This window comes from Lissotriton vulgaris, chromosome 4_1 (genome assembly GCF_964263255.1).
Source record: "Lissotriton vulgaris chromosome 4_1, aLisVul1.2, whole genome shotgun sequence".
Lineage (NCBI taxonomy): Eukaryota > Metazoa > Chordata > Amphibia > Caudata > Salamandridae > Lissotriton > Lissotriton vulgaris.
In genome coordinates, this window is record NC_141691.1 from 208,041,113 (window position 1) to 208,058,758 (window position 17,646).

Consider the following 17,646-nt stretch of genomic DNA (forward strand, 5'->3'; position numbering starts at 1 on the left):
AAAAGCGGCTCTTACCATCCTGGGTGATTTTAATTTTCACCTAGATGAGACCAACTCAAAGGACACAATCTCACTCGTCGAATCTCTAGGAGCATGTGACCTTGCCCAGCTTGTAAAAAGTCCCACTCACAAGGCTGGACATATACTTGACGGGGTATTTTCTAACGACGACAGGCTCTCCACTGGCCCCCCGCTACCGTTGGTCCGGACAGACCACTTCGCCGTGCCATTGGAACTCTCCGTTCCTGCCCCCTGTTCTACTAACTTGACAACCTCCCCGTTCACCCTTAGGAGAAACTTAAGGAATATCTCTGATGAGGTCCTCGTCCCTTTGGTCTCCACCCCTGAATCTTTAGCTTTAAGAGACGCAGCAGAGGCAGCCCAAGCTCTGACGGACTCCATTTCTAACGCAGTGGAACAACTTGCCCCCTCATCTCTGCGCTATGTAGCGCGCAGTAAGCCTACGGCACCTTGGTTTTCCGATCAGCTGAGACTTTTGAGACAAGGATGTAGGAGCAGTGAGAGAAATTGGAGGAAATCTTGGGACTCTAATGATCGAGAGGCTCACAAATCTGCGCTGCGGGCTTACAAACGGAGAGTGGTAATAGAGAAGCAGGAATACTTCTCCAATATTACCAGCTCTCTCTCCTCTTCTAGGGAGCTCTTTAAAATTGCCGACACCTTATGCTCCCTGCAACTCCCTGATCCCGTAGTTAGCTCGCAAGAACTTTGCAATAATATCTCTGACTTCTTTCATAATAAAATTCATGACATACATGTCTCTTTGGAAGCCCATTGCCTTGCTCTTGATCAAAACATCGCACCTGTCATATCCAGTCTCGATTCCTTAGGCAAAGATCCCTCCCGCCTACTCATGGAATTTCCATCTTTATCCCTGGAAGCACTGAATCTACTACTTGACAGGACCAAATCGGCTTCTCCCCTTGATCCTCTACCTCTGAAAAAACTGAAGGAATGCAGAAATAGCCTTCTTCCCCCTATGCTTGAGGTTATGAACAAGGCTATTACCCAGGGATCTTTCCCCCCGGTATGGAAGAAGGCAATTGTGAAACCTCTTCGTAAGAAACCGTCCCTTGATCCGGCCCTTTTGAAAAACTTTAGGCCGATCTCCCTTCTTCCAGCTCCCGCTAAGATGCTTGAGGCACATCTGAACTTTCATCTGTCCTCCTTTCTCGATTCCTCTGAATACCTAGATAACACTCAACACGGTTTCAGAAAACACCACAGCACAGAGTCCGCTCTCACTTGTGTGGTCGATAACATCCGACGCAAAGTGGACTCTGGCCAAACTACGGTTTTGGTTCTGTTGGACCTCACGGCCGCGTTCGACACCCTGTCCCCCGCCATTCTTACATCTCGGCTGAGGGAAGCTGGTGTTACGGGACCGGCCCTGAGCCTACTAAATTCCTTCTTGACTGAAAGGGAGCAGAGAGTGATGCTTGGGAACCACCTCTACCCTGCCAAGTCATTGCAGTGTGGGGTGCCACAAGGGTCGGCCTTAAGTCCGACCCTGTTTAATATATATATGGCCCCCCTGGCAAGACTAGTTAGATCTCAGGGGATGGAGGTGGTGTCCTACGCAGATGACACCCAGATCATGGTGTCACTCGCTCACACCTCTGTCAGTACATCTGCCGCCAGTTTCAGGGTATGCATGCAGTATGTGGCTGACTGGATGACTATAAATTCCCTCAAACTGAACGGCGAAAAAACGGAGGTGTTGATCTTTGGGAAGGACCAAGACGTGTGGTCGAGTAAGTGGTGGCCTTCTTCTCTTGGCATCTGCCCCACTCCCTCCCAATCTGCCAGAAATCTTGGTGTAATATTTGACACCTCGCTTTCTATGTCCCTACAAGTCAACAGGACCGTGGCCACCTGCTGGGGTGTGATCAGGATACTTAATAAAATCCATGGGTATCTTTCCCCCCAGGCGCGTAAACAGGTGGCAGTCGCCCTGGTGGGCTCGAGGCTAGATTACTGCAACTCCCTGTATATGGAAGCCAATAAAAGCCTGATACACCGACTGCAGATTGTGCAGAATGCTGCAGCGCGCTTTGTCTTGGATCTTCCGAAAGCCTCTTCCGCCACTTTGGCCAGGAAGGACCTTCATTGGCTTCCCGTGCAGCACAGAATCTCTTTTAAAATTCTGTGTCTGGCTTACAGAGCATGGAAAGAAGGTCCCTCAAGTGCTATTGGCTCTCTTCTAATGCTTTATATCCCTACAAGAAGCCTTCGCTCTGCGGGACTCTGTCAACTGGTTGTGCCCCGTGTCAAACTTGTTAGATGGGGAGCCAGAGCTGTAGGTGTGCTGTACAACATAGCATAATATGGGCAGAAGGCCGCATTAATGGGTATGTGCTTTGCCACGCACCATGGTAGTGATTTCCTTATTTACAATGGCAGGGGGATCTTCACGCAGTAATTTAGCTAACAGAGCCCCCGATTTGTCCGCCTCAGAATGACATCTCTGCGTATACCGTTGATGGTCATAGATTCTAAGAGATTCTAACAATTCAGTGAGTTGCATGCTGACTTTCTGGAGTGGTGCCTGTTTGTACCTGTCATGTGTGGCCTCCTGTTCCAACCTATCCATCTTGCGTTCTGTTTCTGTAAGGGACTTATGGACTTCGTGCCTAGCTCCCACTGTCACGCTGATAGCCCTAGCGTATGTCCGCTTTAAAGGCGTTCCATTCAATTAGACCATTAGAGTCTGTATTACTATTTTCCGCAAAATAATGTGCAATAGTGTCAGCCATGGCGGTACGGAACACCGTGTCTTCTAGCAACTGTGGCCATAGTCTCCAGGTAGGTACCAGTGTAAGAATCCTGCCCCACGTGACTATTATCTCTAGTGGGTTATGGTCCGAAAAGGTTTTTGCTAGATACGTAGCGTGTGTGGCTGCATCGCAATCATGTTTGAGCAGTATGTTCTATTTTTGTATTTAGCATATGATTGTGTTACAATCCCCGCCTATAATCTAGGGATTCATCTCCCAGCCTGCTAATGAAAGATTCAGGGTAATTAAAAATAGTTCTTGCTCAATATTCGGCGCATATGTGCTACCCAGCACTACTTGTTGACCATCCAGTGACCCTCATACAAAAATATATTGTCCCTGTTTGTCTACTCTCTGCTCTAAGGATTTAAAAGGCACTCCATACCTGATCCATATGGTGACATATCCAGAGTAGCTAGTGGAGAAAACCTGCCCCCTCCATTTCTTACGAAGCTTCACTGCCTCCTGTTCCAACATGTGGGGTTCTTGTAAGTACACTATTTGTGCTTTACGCCTCAGCAATTGAGCATGTTTTCTATGGCGTTTCTGCACCGAACCCAATCCTCGAACGTTCCACGTTAATATGTTATACTGGTTAAGTTTATGCCTTGCCATACTAAGTTCATCCTAAAGATAGGCCACGTTGTATATGTGTTAGTGATAAGCTGCCTCATATTAATCAAATGAATCCCTCCCCAAAACACCCAATACTCGGTCCAGTCAAGGAACTATACTGGACCATGCAACTAAACAAGGCAAACATAACTATGCGCTGTACAACAACAGCATTTGCAGATTGGAGGACATCGCCAACGCCATCCATGGGGTTCAGACCACACTCCAATATACTATAAAGCTCCGTCAGAATGGAACCCCGGGCTCGGGTAAAATTGTACACACACATCGCCGCAACATAATTTAGCAAAAGGATATTATATCAGTGTCAGAGGTAGGTCCTTTAGCAATAGTGTCTTATGGCAGTTAGCCAAACAAACCATCTGCTGTTTGTGGGGTCACGGTGGGAAACAGGGACACACTGCCCTCAGAGTCCGACCTGTTCAAGTCGTCTTCAGAGGAGGCTGAGTCCTCAATTAGTGCAGTCTGTCGAAATGTAGCAGCTACTGTTAGCACCTGATTCTTGCTCTGCTGCTTCTGCTGTGATGTCGGGTTGGTCCATCGAGAGTTCCTGTGTATCTGTCTACTTCAGCAGGTTCCAGTTGGTTCCATTCGACAGGAGCTATGCTGTGTGCTTTGGGAGAAATTGTCCCCAGTCACTGTAGGCTCCGTCACCTCCAACCATTCCTCAGCATCTACCGGGCTCTCGAAAAATGTGTTTTGCATTCATGAATAATTTTCAGTAGGGCCAGGAAGGTTAGTGCATATTTTAGATTCAGGTCTCTCAGTTTCTTTTTAACTGCCATGAAGGAGGAGCGCTGTCTCTGCACCATGAGCTTGTAATCCGGGTATAGCAATATTCTACTATTCTCAAAGTTTATCTGTGTCAGCTCCCGCGCTTTTTGTAATAGCGTGTTTCGGTCCCTATAGTTTACCAATCAGACAATAAGGGGCCGCGGGGGAGCACCCGGTTTAGGTTGACCAGTGGGTATCCTATGCACTCGTTCCACTCAGTATTGAGTGGAGAGGCCCTTCGAGGTGACATTTTCGAGGAACCACTGCTCCATATAGCTGGCTGAATCCATCCCTTCACATCGTTCTGGCAGCCCAATGACGCATAAGTTATTCCATCTTGTTCTCCCTTCGCGTCTTCTACTCAGTCTATCAGGGTATTGACTTGTTTCTGAAGCTGGTCTATGTGGGTCGTGTTCTGGGCTTGTTGTGGAGACAGTTCTGTCAGTGCCATGGTGTTATCCTTTACATTATCGGCTAGCTTGGCATGGTCCGCTTAGAGCAGCGTGAAACTGGTTGTGAGGGCACCAATTTGCTGTTCGATAGCCTTTCTGGAGTCCCTTACCTCCTGAAGAATAAGATCCAGTTTATCCATAGGCTCTGCTACATTTGTAGGTGGTATACAACTGGGCAGCTGTGGCATTTCGCCAAGTTCCGCATGCTCCATTGCGGGGTCCACACTGGGCCCAGCGTCCTGCTGCTTTCCTTTATTGCGGCCCATCACCACCGTCCCGGCTGTGTGGGCTAAGCAATGAGATACCTCACTGTGTTGTAGGGGGGCGGCAAGTCCGGTGTGCCACAGTGCCAGACTGCCAGCAGCGGTTGTTCCAGCATGTGTCACAGTCACACGAATGGGGTTTACAGCAGGTTATCATGCACATACAAGGCCTTCTATTGGTGTTGGTATCGGCTCGAGCTAAGACGAATGGTAGATGTGGGTGTTGTGGAACTTTTTGTCTACTCTGGCGCCCTGCTCAGCAGTACGATCTGCCCAGGCCTACCACAGGCAGTCAGGGTCCACTGGAGCGGTCACGTGGGTGTCTCTTCCAGGGCTTCCCAGCCCGTAGAGTCCCCTACTGCTCATATAAAGTGCCAGCAGGGCCAGTCAGGCATGAAGCGGGCCCCCGCTCCTGAGTGCAGTTACCTATGTTGAGTCCAGTGCACTGCACCCTTCCTTCTCAGGCGCAGCAGGGGATCTCAGCCCGCCCCACAATCAGGCCACTTCCCTTACATTGAACAGGCCTGCCGCTGGGGCATTGACGCACTATCTGCACCCTCCGGTGTCTTCCGTATGTATTTCCGTCCCCTTTCTTCACCTCACCTAACACCAACAGTTTTCTGTGCCCCTCTGGCTGTGCTGTTCTAAGCCGTGGGATCAGGCCCTTCTACTGGGTAATTTCTGTTCCGAGGCACCAGTCGCAGGCCGCACTGTGTCCTCGGGCCTTGCGCGATTCCAACCCTGGGGGGCCTACCTCTGGGGCGCTGTCACATTCACCCCCCTGGCCTGTTCTGCTCCGCAGAATTCTCAGCCACCGGTGCCGCCCTCCTCAATCTGCATATAGCTCCCACTGGGGCTTCCTCCATAGTCAATCTGCGTTCAGGACCTGTCGCAGTTCAGCGCAGCGAGCTCCTGGCCCCGGGCCCGTCTTTCCCTCTCCGCAAACTTACGGGCTCCGGACAGCGTAGGTCGCTAAATGTGGGTGGCAGCTGGCTGGAAAACAGGTCCGATCGTTGTACTCTTTGCAAGGGGCCCCTCTGTGCGACGTGCGACAATGAAGTTACAGGATCTTTGTGCCCGGGTCCAGAGCTCAGCTAAAAGGCGCCCGCCATTATCCGCAGTCGGTCACGCACCCCCTTGTTTAACCATTGTTGACGTAACTTTATTGATTGTAAAAAAGCAACACATGTTAACTTAAACTATTTTCGCATTGGATAGAAAATAAATGCTGTATGACCATGATTCTGAATTAAGAACCATCATTCTCCTTCCAGGAAGCTGTGTCGAGTGATTAAGTAGCTAAGAAAGCCTTTCTTTAGCCCAAGTAGGAATACTTTGAAGAAGGTATTGGACGAGGAGTAATTTCTAATAGCATAATTGAATAGTGGATCTTTTATTGGGCCTGATTAACATAGGATACTTCCACAGTTGAGTATGTTTACACTTTTGTGTAAGTTTACTACTTTTTGAGAATTCACAAACTCAGAGTGTTGCAGCCTAATTCATGAAGCTGAATTCGGCTCGCAAAGGGCCAGATTCTGAGAATCTGGCCCTTTGCGAGTGAGATTTTTGCATTTGGGATTCATCATCCCAAATGCAAAAATCGGTAATTGCGTTTTCGCAAATTTGCGATGGATTACATTTAAGGAATCTCTATTTGAGATTCCTTAAATGCAATTCATCATCCATTTAAAAATTGCGAAATCGCAATTTCGGGCCGCTATTTACCGCGAGGTCAAACCTCGTGGTAAAGAGCGATAACTCAGAAAAATGCTTTTAAAAGCATTTTTCTGAGTTGCATGTTGCACATACACATGTCCTTTGGACATGTGTGTGCGCAACCCCTGTTCATATTAGCATTTAAGGGGTGCTACAGGGTGTCCTTTGGACACCCCTGGCACCCTTTCAATCGCTATCTTATTTGCGATTAGCTAATTGCTCATCGCAAATAAGGAATACTCCCCATTCATTCCTATGGGCCTTTTGGCCCATAGGAATGAATGGGGAGTTATTCCTTATTTGCGATTAGCAATTTGCTAATCGCAAATAAGGAATTAGGAGGAATCGCATTTTTTCTTGCATATTCCTACATGAATCCCGTTTTGCGAGTCCTTAATAGCGATTCGCTATGAATCGCTATTAGGGGCTCGCAAAACGGGAGTATGATGAATCAGGCTGTAAAAAGTGATACGTTCAGCACTACACATGGCCAACCACTGGTACTGCAACACTCTCCCATAGAAAATTTTGGAAGGTTGCAGGAATAGTGGTTGACCAAGTATAGTGCTGGACTTGCTACAAAGGTGTAAGTTACTACAAGATATAGGTTGCTACAAAAGGGCAGTCTGTAAACTCTGAAAATTAGCAAACTTACTCAAAAGTTTAAACTTACTCAAAAGTGCAGTTTGTGAATTAGGCGTAGAGCCTATAGCAGTCATCATGACGTTATCATTTTGATAACCCCCACGGCATAGGATTCAGATTTTCCTATATCCTGGTGTTTTGTAATTTGTGCTATCCGAGGTCTAAGACCTATTCTGAAATTTTTCGATGCGCCCACCAGGCAGCTAGTGTTTCAGGCGTCAGTGTTATACCAGCTAGATTATGCTAGTTCTCTTTTGGTGGGGATCAATCAGTCAGAAGTCATCTGGCTGCAGCGAGTTCAAAATGCTGCAGCCAGAGTGGTGATTGGCCTGCCAAGGCAGTGCTTTGTTTCAAACACGCTGCGCTCTCTCCACTGGCTTCCGGTGGATAAAATTCAAGGTACTTTGCCTTGCTTTTAAAATCCTCAAGGGTTCATCTCCTCAAATATTGGAGAATCTGCTGGTGCCATATGTACCCTCGCGAACCCTCAGATCCCTGGGCCAAAATTTGGCAGTTGTCCCACGTTTTAGGTTGAGCAGAGTCGGTGGTCGCTCATTTCGGGTGTTGGCGGCGAAGTTGTGGAACTCTCTCCCCCCTCACACCCGGGCTCTTGAAGACCTCTAGCTGTTCAGACGCGCCATCAAGACTATTCTATTCATTTAGCCTATACCTTTCTGCTTCACTGTTGTTCCACTTTCTGGCCTTTTAACTGAGTTGTGTTTTGTGTACCTTGCAAAGCGCCGGGACGCCCCTTTGCTGGGGCAGCTGAGCGAGGTATAAGTGCAGATAACAGAGCATAACATAACAAAGTTATAAGGATTCATATCCGTGACTCCATATACTACATCTAGTAGAGTAAATTTAATGCCTTTTTCCTTATATTTTTCCAGTTCCAATATTCGTTCCATCTGACACAAATCCTGGAAAATGATAATAATTTAGATTTGTTCAACAGTAGTAAAATTACAACAAGCTTCTGAAGGAGAAGTGACTTTAGCCAGCTCTTTCCACAGTCTTTTCCTGGGTTTCCCAGAGTAGGACGTTAGAAGTCTGTAGAGTACGGTCCATCCAAACTACAATGGGTCGCTTGTAATACAGCTAAATTGTGAATAATTGTGAACAATAATGCAATAAATACAAACAAAATAAAGTACCTGAAAACTTGGGGCAAAGAGAGAATTACTATGGCTTTCAGCATTGGAAGTTGTGACCCCATGATGCGATGTATTAGCATCAAATTGGTTGTGCACATTGGATAGAAACAGTGTGAAGATGGCTAGCGATGTTAAGGCCCCAGGTTTCACTTTCTTGGGGCATCCAAGCATAGGGTACCACCTGCCATTTCCTCACAGGGCAAAGATACCACATCTCGATATCATGTGCCAGTTCACAAAGCCATTTGCACTCATAATTTAGTTTTACGAGCACAAATGCTAGTGTTAACAGCTGCAAACTATTTTTCAAAAGCTAAACTGGTATATGTAAATCGTGTTCTTTTGCTCCCGTGAGATATTAAATAAAAACAGCATAATGTTATGAGAGAGTAAATCTTATATAAGGGATGAAGTGGGCGTATGAAGCAACATTTTATTTGGTGCATTTGTAACTGCTCTGTTCAACGGCTTACACTTTCTAAAGATAAAACTGTACTTTTGATGGACAACATCATCATCAGAACTGTACAAGACAGATTCCCTGCACTCCTTCCGGATATGTTAACTTAAGTCTTGCTTGCTCACAGTGCACCATCAGTACCCCTAACTGCAGTCAGAGTGACAATTTAACTGTGCAACCTTTGAACACGACAACCATGACTCCCCAAGGAAATCTTAGCAAGGGATCTAGAACCCTTTTGCTTAGTTACTTTTGCATACCCAAAGAGGTACACAAGAAATACAAAGTAAACCATTTCAGTATGTATTGAAGCATTGTGATTCTTGAGTAAAATGCCTGTGCTGCAATAATCAATAAAAGGAAACAGAATATATTGACTAGCCTTATGAGAATGGTGAAAAATATGAAAAGTGCAACCATTTTGCTTATTACAGACAATATATGCTTGCATACAAGTACTGTAATATAGTGAACTCCTACCTGGCGCATCCTAACCTTTCATGTATAGGGTGAGTGAATCTGCCAAATCTCTGTAGGGTGTTCTAACTCCCCTCTACCTGTGGGTTAGTGTCATCAAGCTGCCCGTCTTGGTGTAGTACAAGAAGCATCGAAGGGGAGCACAGAAGGAGGACAGAAAGAGCAGTAGGTCGAGGAAGAGAGAGAGTAGGATGAGGTGGGCACTCTTGATGGCAATGCAAGAGTTGGGCCTGAAAGGTCTGAGGGGACAGGTGTGGGCACAGGCACAAGGCAGATGCTAAGCAGTGGGTAGATGTAGCATTCCCACTCCATTTAAAGTGAAAGTACAGAATTTTGGAAAGGAAGGGTTAGGATTAATATTCCTACTCTAATCTAAACAATAGAGAAAGTGTTATACTTTGTAGGAGTGACACTTACTATTACACTCAAACAAACAAAATCAGACAAGGGATAGATATAGCATAAAAAATCAATACCTAACAAAACAAAAATATTGAAACATATTTAAAATAAAAATATCTGCTTCATAAATATATACAATTAAATATTTATATAATTACATTTTTTATATGTCATTGTATCATGAAATAATGTAACGAATATATAACGAAATAAATTCATTTAAAATAAATACACTCCACGCCCTGATACTCAAAAACACCAAAACATACATTAAAAATAAAATGTAATTAAATAATGACAATAAAATACTAATTAAACAAAACACACTTAAAACAATTGATAAATATAAAATTAATTTGAAAATGTTTATTAAATACACTTATAAATGAATCAACAATTCATTAAAATACAACAGTTTATATAACAAAATCAACTACACATTGTAAATATGTAGTTACCAAATATATATTTAATTAAAATAACAATTGTATTTAACAAAATGTAATCTAAATAATTTCCCACCATAGTCCCCTACAAACCAAACAACGTACTACTAAATAATGATTTAGCCATTAAAATGCAGGAAATTCAAATTGTGCATTAAAAATATCAAAATAGATTCAAATTATTAAAATAGCAAATATTCAATAAAGTAATGTATGTAATTAATTCACAATTAAATATGTAACTAACAGACACAATTTTAAATAAAAAAACATTTAAATTGCTTTTAATTCTATTTCCATACAAACACAGCAACCTGCTATTAAATTATAAATGACTACTTAAATGTAAAAATAATAATTACACATTAAAACTTACAAACTAATCTAAAAATAGAATAATTACTATAATAATACTAATGCCGAAAATCCATACGATAACAAATGTACATTATATTAATTAAAAAACAACATTTAATACAACTATAAGGAAGTAAAAAATATGATATACTATACCGTAAAAAACAGACATTATATACATAAAAATAATATTCTTACCTCCTGCATTCTGGTCCTTGATATTCTTGCCATGATCATATTTTTGACCCAATATTCTTGCAACTTACTCAATAGTTTTAAATTGATGTTTCTGTCATTCATCACAATGAACACTAAGCAGTGAGGATAGAGTATTTAACATCTCTATGAGCTGATTTATGGCATCACTAATTTTGTCTGGCAAAGCAAGATTTTTCCGACTATGCAATTATTGGGTTGCTTTCACTGTTATGTATATTACAGAGCGCATTATTTTCTACTTCCTAATTTCCAATTTTCTCAAGTCTTCTGCTAACCTATTTATTTTCTGCTTTACTGTGGGACTGTATTTTCATATTTTAATGAACCGAGCACATGCAGCATCTTCATAATACAATCAATGAAAGCCTCAAAGAGAATACAGATTGTTAATATGAGATTATGGCATTTTGTATTCCTACAAAAGGCAACAAAGGCAAAAAAAGGCATCAGAATACAAAACAGCTACAATACTATATTATGTATGAGCACACATATTAAACAGTCACTCAAAGCATAATTTATAGCATATTTGGATACATTCAGCAAATATAAATACAACACCAATAAGACAAATATTTTAAAAACATGCAGACACACCACACTTGTGTCTAGAAGTATCAATTATTTTAAAGTTGTCTTCCTGGTTTCAGAGCATAGTCACCTAGCAGAAGCAACAAAATGTTTATTTTTGTATTTATATGGTCAATTTGAGCATACCACTGTAAAGCAGATGTCTTCAACCAATGATAAGGAGTTCCCAGTAGCTCCCAGACACCTTCAGAGTAGCTCGCAGCCATGAGTTTATTTTTAAATAGGCACAAGGGCACATTTTCCATTCAAAGTTAAGGGATGGCTATGTTTATTTTAAATTATTATCATCAGACTGGAGATAGCAGGGCCTGATAATGAGCTGAGCTCATTGAGATTTATGACCCAGGCTGGAGTGGGGGCACAAAGGTGAGGAACTGAAGCATTGATGTATTTAACTCTCACACAAAAGTTCTTTGCAATGCATTATTGGAGTGTGAGAACAAAATTATGTTTCTAAATGCTTTTAAATGGGGGGAAATTACAAAGTTAACTGAATGATGAAGTTAACGCGTTCTTTTCTCCCACTTAGAAGTGTTGTATTTACAAACAGCAGGCATATAGCACTCAGGGGACACTGTCCCAAAAGTATAAATAAAAAATACAGTATATATTTTAAGTGGGAGAAATTTTAAGTTTAGAAAATTGTTCTATACTTTAAACGTTTTTGCAGAAAAATTTTCTGCACTTCAAATTTCTCCCATTTAAAAAAATGGATGTATGCTTGTGTTATATATGTAACAGTGACACACATGGTAAAAGGTATGTCCTGTAGCACAAGTACATATGACACAGGCTCTCAGTCACACATACAAATATATCCCATTCATGCGCACACATGTACATGCATCCCAAAAACCATGCTCTAACTCTCAAACCATGTTATCTGCTGTGTGGATGTCAATGAGGCTGGGTATGGGGGTGTCTGGTAACAATGTGCGGGTTGTGTAGCCTTCAGTAACTCACGAAGGTTTTCAATGATCAGAAGTATCCTTCACTACAGGAAAGGTTGGAGACCCTGCTGTAGTGGGAAAAAGACTGTTTCCAACTGCTAACTATATACTCGATAGGCACAGTCCTCTTTCGTCCTGCTACAAATAACCACCCTTGCAGGCATTTGATTATTACTGAAACGTATGAAAGAGTTCCAAACCTTTTGGTGACTGAACTGTAAGTACTCGTGTATTCTTCTAAAGCTACAAGATATCCAGCATAACTCCAAGAATAGAATTGATCACCGCCTAAGATGGACACAGGCATTATCTCTAGATCAAACAAAGCTGTTCGCTCTGGGTTCCTATCTTGGATGAGTTCACTAGGTAGTGCTATTATTTTACAGCACACTTGGTGGGTGTGGGGGAAGGTGGTTGGTTATTTCAACTCAGGTGAAAATATGCTGTAAGAGATAAAAACGCTTATTTGCACACTATTAATTATCCAAATTTGAAATCAAAAAGAAGTTTGTACCCAAATTGGGATTAGCTGGAATGAGGGACTAAGGACCTTATTTAAATGTTGGCGGACGGGAACTCCATCACAAATGTGACGGGTATCCTGTCCACCTTATTTCAAGAGCTATAGGATAGAATACACTTAAAATAAGACAGACGTGATATCAGTCACGTTTGTGATGGAGTAACCCATCATCCAAACCACATCAGGTTCTCAATCTCCCAGTTAATCCAACAACCTAACCTTTTTCCTGCCATTTCTCACTGGCACCTCAATATTGACATGATCAAAAAGTAATTCTACCTCTGCTTTTTATATACAGCTTATTTAGTAGTTAGAACACAGGTAGTCATTTAGTACACCGAACATTGGTATATTTCTAGCCCACTCGTTATAATGGGGATGCAGTCAATCTGGTGAATAATGTCACAATTGATTTGACAACAGAATAAGATTTATTCAAATAAAGAGATGTTCTGGAATCCCTATTGTTGGTGATTGCTGATGATGTAAAATTGGGAGAGAGGGCAAGTATTTTTCTTTTTATTCAATTGCCCATTAAATTCAGAGCTCTTTTACACACCACCCCTTCTATCTGATCGAACTAACAATGTCCCATTTGTAGTCAAATCATTCCCCTTTAACAGTAATAGCTTGGCATAGTAGGCCTTACTTAAAGGATCTAGGGTATAACAATCATACAAAACCAAATCAAAACCTTGCATTACTTCTTCCATTAAGGGGTCTTCATTTCAATTCATTCTCGGTCAAAATGTCTTCTTGACAAATTCCATCAATATGTCAAGTCCTTTATACTACAACTGTATACATTTAGAGAGCTTCATTTTTATTAATTTCTGATGCATCAAAATGCAATTCACCAACAATCTAACCAAAGTCCACTGGAAGTCCACTGCTGATTGGTCTCAAGTGGCTGAATTATAAGACATTTACTTGGTTGCAAAATGTTCTCTTTTCTTTTTCAGGGGAAAATTATTTTCTCCTTCAATACTGCATCTAAATGTGAAACATAAAGGTTAACGTATAGAGGGGCTAACAAGCAACCTTGTCTTAACCTTTTCAGGTCCAAACCACATCAAATAAAAATTGTTGCATACTAAACCTAACTGATCCCATGCACCATATGAAAAACTTTTATTAACTCTAGTAGGGCAGCTTGAATACTTCAATACCATAGTTTCACCTATTAGTCACACTTGATTAATCTAATCAATCAAAGCCACAAAAGGTCATGAAGTGACATCCATCCTTCCCTTCATCAGCCGCCAGGGCTACCACATTGTTCGACATGAACATCCCATTACAAAATAAGTCTCTGGAACTTACAAGAGTAGTCATTTTACATTTTCTTGGTTTATCAGACTAAACATTTTTATGAGTGGTGATTAGAACCATCCCCATCCATCTGGTGTTCTAGATGAGGCTACTATCTCCTTCAGTACTAGAGATAAAAGAGTGTCTCTTTACCCAGGGCATTCTTAAAGTATCAATCAGCGGAGCATCTGGATGCACCGCATTTGACTGGCAAAATTCAGGGACACTTCTCACACACTATTCACTGCAAATCTCAGCACTCCCAGAGACGTCACTTTTTGATTAACTATGCAAAATGACAAGGACATATTGGCCCTGGTTTACAAACTCTTTACATCAGCTCTGTGTTACTATTTTAACACAAACCCGCTGCAATGGTCTGTGGTGGCATTTACAAACACGATTTGTATTGGGTTGTAACTCAAAGCAACACAACATGCTGCCTTGCATTGCTCTGTGTCAAGGGGTTGTTACATGGGTAGTGCATGGACCTTCTCATGCATCAACCCATACATTGATAGGGATTTTTGCCAATGTCCTGTGCCTCCAAGAGGCAGGTGTAACAAGGAAAAATGCTTTCATATCATAGTTTGTGAAGTGGGGGGGGCCTTCCAGAACAAAACCTATGCTACCCACAACGTTACACCCTTACTGTATTCCTCAAGGTACCTGGTTAGAGCATGGCAGCCAAAAATACACGAGTGTAGGACAGAGCAGAACAGGGCCACATCTTAATAGATATTATGCTGTTCTGCTCTCTCCCTTTCACACAGTGCAGCACAGCAACTTTACTTGCTGTGTTACTCGACTTCTATATAAATCTGGGCCAATATCTTTTCCCTCCACCATTAAGACTCTCTGTGCCTTCTATGTAGGCACATAATCAAACCATTTAGGGTGTCTCTTTCTGCATTCCATCCACTAACTTCTACTACATCTCAGTGAACTTTGGCTTCAATGTTGTTCCCCTCTTGTTCTCTGATGTGCCTCATTCCATTTAACAGCTATACATTCAAAACCCCTGATGAAAAAGCAGAATAAATCCCCTACGGATCTGACGAACATGAGCCCCATCTCACTCCTGCCTGTTCTAGGAAAGATCACGGAACAGATAGTGTACTGGGAGCTAAAAGCATTTGTGGAGAACCATAACATTCTGCACCCACAGCAATCTGGCTTTCGCCCCAGCCACTCTACCGAAACGGCCCTGATAGAACTCTCCGATTCCATCAAGTTCCTGCAGGATGAGGGAAGGAAAGCCGTCCTCATCCTGCTTGATCTCACAGCAGCGTTCGACACAATCTCTCATGTCATCCTGATTGATAGGATGTGTGAGATTGGCATGACAGACACAGCTTTGGCATGGGTAAAATCTTTCCTGACCAATAGGTCCCAATCTGTGTCTTTGGGTCCCTACCTAACCAGCGAAAAAACCATTACATCGGGTGTACCGCAGGGGTCCATATTAAGCCCATTACTTTTCAATATCTATATGGCACCCCTCCTGGCTGTGATAGAGTCTTATGGGATCCTTGTCACGTCATATGCTGACGACACCCAACTCGTCGTCTCTATCGACAAAAACTGCACGGATACAGAGCTGCGGTTTCAGAATTGTCTCACGGAGGTATTTCAGTGGTTGAATAAAAACCACTTGAAGTGCAACAGCGGGAAAACTGAAATCATACCATTAGGGAAAGATTTGCTCTTCTGCTTGAAGGATTGGTGGCCCAAAGATTCAGAGGCCCCGCCTAGTGCAGTGACTTCTGCTCGCAACCTGGGCGTACAATTTGACGCAACCCTCTCCTTTGACGATCAAGTCAGGATTACGGCCGGTTGCTGTTTCGGACTTATCAAATCTCTAAAAACATTTTTTTACTTCCTCCCCATTGCTTCCAGGAAATCGGTTGTGGTTGCATTAATACCCTCCCGACTCGATTATTGCAATGGGCTGATGGCCGGAGTGAAAAAGTCCACTCTGAAGAAGTTGCAAAGTGTACAGCACGCTGCTGCAAGATTAGTGTTAAAACTACCCAGGAAATCTTCAGCCTAAGCAGCATTAAATTGTCTCCACTGGTTGCCTCTGCATAAGAGAATCCTTTTCAAACTCTTACTAACAGTTTTTAAAGCCCTGAAAAACATAGGTCCTAAATACCTCGCCAACCGTTTTATCCACTATGACCCCGCACGTTGTCTGAGATCCTCAGGGATCAACCTCACCAAGATCCCAAGGTATAAATATAAAACCAGGGGTGGAAAAACTTTCACAGTCCTTGCTGCAAGGGCTTGGAACAACATGCCCGTAAACCTCAGACTGATTGAGACTGAGAGTCTTTTCAGGAAACAACTGAAGACTTGGGTCTATCAGCAATCCGATACCTATGTGATGGCAGCCATCTAGATCCTTTATCATCCAATCTCATACACGCTCGCTCAGCGCCAAGATGCTCCTTCCGGAGCGAAAGGTTGCGCTTAATAAATACCCACAAATAGAAATACAAATACAAATACAAGGTTTTCCTCAACTTCTGTCACTCTCTGCACCCAAAAGTGAGCCTGGATTCAAATAAACATTGTGGAAAAAGATGTCTCTCTTGTCTAGCAATCATGCAGAAAAACTTTAAGAGATGGAAAATTGCAGTGGTTAAGTAAGCATAGTCAGTTAAAGAATCCTACAAACCTTTTACACACACGGGTGAGGATCACCCATGATTTCAGTATTAACACATCTCAAATTAGTTAGTTCCAAAACCAGTTGAAGGAGTTCACCCTAGCTGTCCTTGTAATTCAGTTTGGATAACTACTAGAATCCCAAGGACCAACATGAATGACTTGCCATCCTCACCCTCCACACACTTGCCTTTGAAACCACTAATGACCACCAAGATCATTATATTTGTACATATCAGAAATTGCTTCATATGAAAATAGATCTTAGCTTGGGAACCAAGGCACAAAAAGATATTTGTGTAATAGAATAATAAGAACATCTTTAGAAGAACGGATTTCTTTCTGTAGCTGTTCTTCTAAAAGCAGATCACGCATACCTCAGTCTTTTTACGATGTGAATCACAGAGATGGGGGAAAACCAATAGTGAAAAATAGGCTTTGGATGCATAAAGCGTATTAATGCTCTTCTTTCCCCTAAGCTCCCTTGATCATAAAGTAAAAGCACCAGACACCTTACGGTGAGAAAAGATCCCAATTCTTTATAACAAGTGACCTGCCACAAGGAGACCTATATGCTGCACAAGCCGGTCTCTATCACTCCTTCGTCATTCTCCCCCTTCTTCAGAGGTTTTCCAGGCTGATTGCCTGCCTCACACTCCCACCTGTCACTCTGCCAAGTGCTGAACGCAAATGAGCCCCATGTGAGGTTCTTGAAAATGTGTGCAACAGGACTTCTTTTAAAATCCTGAAACAGTACAGAGTTTCTTAATATATCAGAGGTCTTCACACGTTAGTGTGG

The 17,646-nt window shown here is 42.6% G+C and overlaps 1 protein-coding gene across 1 annotated transcript in view; it reads right to left on the bottom strand.

The window, feature by feature from the left end:
- GRIA3 (glutamate ionotropic receptor AMPA type subunit 3) overlaps window positions 1–17,646 on the bottom strand; it is a 1,215,811-nt gene that overhangs the window by 549,900 nt on the left and 648,265 nt on the right. The gene's annotated exons all lie outside the window — the stretch shown is intronic.